This window comes from Pteropus alecto, unplaced genomic scaffold (assembly GCF_000325575.1).
Source record: "Pteropus alecto unplaced genomic scaffold, ASM32557v1 scaffold25, whole genome shotgun sequence".
NCBI classification, from domain to species: domain Eukaryota; kingdom Metazoa; phylum Chordata; class Mammalia; order Chiroptera; family Pteropodidae; genus Pteropus; species Pteropus alecto.
Window position 1 is genome coordinate 33,502,925 of NW_006441955.1, and position 3,778 is coordinate 33,506,702.

General features: G+C 39.6%; 1 pseudogene; it reads left to right on the top strand.

Annotated features, from left to right (window-relative positions):
* The first annotated feature begins 381 nt into the window (after window positions 1-381).
* LOC112485859 lies at window positions 382-500 on the top strand (annotated as a pseudogene).
* Window positions 501-3,778: the final 3,278 nt, after the last annotated feature.

Genomic DNA, 3,778 nt, shown 5'->3' on the forward strand with positions numbered 1-3,778 from the left:
TCTGTACTTTCTGCTCAATTTTGCTATGAACCTAAAACTGTTCTAATAAATAAAGTATATTTTTTTAAATTGACGGAGATTTTTTTAAAGTCTATTCTATGGTCACAAAACCCTGCTTAGTATCATGAGGAGGTTTGTTCCAGCTCAAGAGGGAGACCAGATAAACAGGACAACTGAGCCATCGTGAGTGTATAAGTGAGAAGCAAGGTCGCCTTTCCTTTTCTTCACACATTTGGTAAGTTCCTTGGTGTTACAATTCCTTAACTGTGTACAATTGCTTTGAATACTACAGCTAAGAAGAAAGTTATAGCAAATACTTCTGGGGGAGACAGACTCTAGCATATACATAACTAAAAGACCTATTTTGCAAAAAAGTTTTTAGTCTACAGCCATGCCACCCTGAACGTGCTGGATCTCATCTGATCTCAGAAGCTAAGCAGAGTCAGGCCTGGTTAGTACTTGGATGGGAAACTATCTAGGAAGACCAGGTGCTGTAGGCGTTAAGAAAAAAAAGAAAAAGTTTTTATATTCTAAGTCTCAGTATCTTCACCTGTGAAATGAGGATAACAATTTTATCTTTCTTACAGAGGTGTCATATGTTCAGTTTTCATTGAAATCTTCATCATCCACCCTATTGAAAAATAGCCACACCCTCCCCTTCTCAACCCTCATTAGTACTTCCTAGCACTCTTCCTCATTTTATTTTTCTACATTTATCATCATCTCCACATCATATATTTTACTTTTTAAATTCTCTTTATCTCCCTTTAGAATGCAAATTCCATGAAGGCAGGGATTTTTGTCTGCTTTATTCCATATCCTCAGCACATGGAATATTTTCTAACATATAATCGGTCTTAAGTAAATATTTATTGGATAAATAATTCATGTAAAGTGCTCATCACAATGGCTGATACGTGCCAAGTATGTAATATATATTAACTTTTATTATTTGTATTATTCCATGCTGCAAACTTCTCAAAGGAAAAAATGATGAAGTTCCAGAAACGAGAGAAAGGGATGCAGAAAAGAGAGAATTAGCGAGGATCTAGGAACATAAAAACAGACATCCTCAATGGTGTAGTTTTCGTTCTTCAAGGGTGAAGCATCTCTGAGCCTGGTGAGAGAAACAAGGCTATATGTCATCACAGTCTCACCCCTTGGTTGAATATCTTTGTGCAGAACAGAAATTGCATAACTGTACCTCGCGGCTAGCTATATGAGAAGGAGGTCTAGGAGTATGTGGAAAACAAAATGCCTGACCCCTACTGTATACGTCCCAAGAATGAAACACTTTTCCTTTGCAGCTGGAGTTTAATCTGTTGTCGGATCTCTTCTAGAAGATGCTAAGCTCCTAATCTTTCTCCATGTTGCCCGCTAGCCACTAGCCAGCCCTGCTGGAGGTCTGCGGTATCAACACTTAACCTATTTGAACTAGGAAGAATGCCTTTCATGGGTTTAAAGGTTGAACAAGTAAACTTAAAGTGCCATTTGGAGAGGGGCAATGTGGTGCTATGGAAAGGCCACAGGATATGGAATCAGCTGGCCTATAATGGCAGCTTGATAGATGTCAGCTTTGAGAGACCAAACTGCATTTCCCAGAATTCCCTATCCTGCTCATTTCCTATTAGAATTGCCGTAAGAGATATTCTTGTGTGAGATTTAAAGGGGAGAAAGAAGCAATAGCCACCGTGTAGCTCATATGTGTTGCCACTAATCTGCCTTTTATTGCTGGTCTGGCCTTCCCAGAGCCCTCCACTCTGAGAGAAATGGCTGCTGCCTACCCACCTCCCCCACCACATCCAGGTGAAATACCATCAGTTTCTCAGGGTCTTTGAGAGATAAGAAGGAAAGAATGTTTACAGAGAGTGTAGGCACCAGACCAAGCTAGTAGGGGAAATATTTGGGGGTGTTTTCCTCCAAATTCCACTATTATCATATACTCTATTTGGATTCACGATAAAGGTGATTATTTATGACCTTTTTAGAAGAGATTATAAATGACTTAAAAGAATGCCTCTGCCGTTTAAATTATTTTCCAGTTTTAGGGACATGCTGAAATATGGGGCTATTCAGATAGGGAGGCCTTTTACCAGTTCCTGTCATTTTATCCTCAGATCCATCTGTATCCTCACTCCCAACATTCATGCAAACATTCTTCATCCAGCCACTCTCTCCCTTTCACCCCACTGTATCATTCAGTACTCTGTCTATCTTGTCAAAAATGAACAGAGGGGTATGAGCTACCCTAGGACAGCCTGACACAGAAAAAAAAAAAATCTTTCAAAATCTCAGAATGTCACAATGAACTAGTTGAAAAACAGCATGATAGACTGTATTGGCTTTTCCAAAGTCAGTCTCTGTGGAAAAAAATATTAAACATTTGACGCATTTGCTAACAATTTGGGACAGTTAAATAGGGGAGGAGAAAAGCGGAAGACAAAAAGAATGAATAAATGGTTTCTTTTTTTGTCCATAAGTATCCGATTCAGGTGCCAAAGCTCATAAATCTTGGAATACAGTCAGCTACAATCCTGGGTCATTCTCCCAGTGAAGAGGCCAAACACTGGCAAAACAAAAAGCAGATTTGGTCCACCACATGCCTACTCTAATAGATGCTGAGAAATGGATGCTCTACAATCATTCACAGGTTTCCTGGTACCTCTGCTGTCATTCTAAAATCCTGGCTCCTTCAAAGTATCATCTCTTGCCCCTGCCAAAGGAAGCCAGCCTTTTAAGAAACTAAATCCAAGGTCACTTACTTCCACATAAAGAGGATATTTTGTCAGCTGCCAAAATTCATTTTTCTAATGTACTCTTACCCAATAACTTAAGCCTGGTGTGCTGGGCAGAGTCCAACTTGCGTAATTCCATTCTCCCAACCAAATTCCCTCACGGAGTTTGAACTGGACGTGACATTATTCTTCACTTCTATAGCTATCTTCTTATTAATTAAACTCATGATTTTTATCCCTAAAGCATGATGAGGATATGGAGATGGAATTTCTAAAAAGGTATTCATTATTCTTAAGAATTTAGTGATGAGAAGTTGCATTATATGAATTTAGTGTTATTTGGAAGTCAGGTCTGGATTCACTTATTCAACAAATGGTTATTAAAGAATATGCCAAGTACTGTTCTCAACATTGCAGATGCAGCCTGACACGAGAAAAGGTTTCTGCCCTCAAGAAGTAAATATCAGAATAAGTACATAGGCAAGGTTGGAGAGAGGGGCAGGAATCAGACCATATGAGCCACAATATGGAATTTGGATATTATTATAAATACAGTTGGGGAGCATTGGTGGAGTAATGTGATCAGATTTGGGGTGTTTGTTTGTTTGTTTTATAAGATCATCATGAAGGGAAGGAGCCGTTATACAGGACATCTGTGGGCCAGGGTCGTAGCCTTCTGCTATTTTCCACTGGAATTGAATCATTCTGGGGTCAGCACAACTGTGGACATATTTTTCTCCCTGCAAACCTTCAAACAGCATTGAAACCTGGTTAGTGCAAAGGGCCAAGGAGGTCCAAAGCCATGGTTTGATCACATGCGCCATCAGCACTGTACTGCTCCATGACAAATGCTGCCTTCTTCTTCCTCTGTCCTTCATAGGTTGTACTTCATAGGCTCCGTTTGGTTATATGGGTCACCAGACAGGAGAAGGTAAATAAAGAAGCATTCACTCATCTCTACTGCTGAAGTTTGTTCAGTGGTAAAACCAAGGAACAGAAGCATTTATGTTATTATGTGACTTCTCGAATGGTGGAATTCTTGA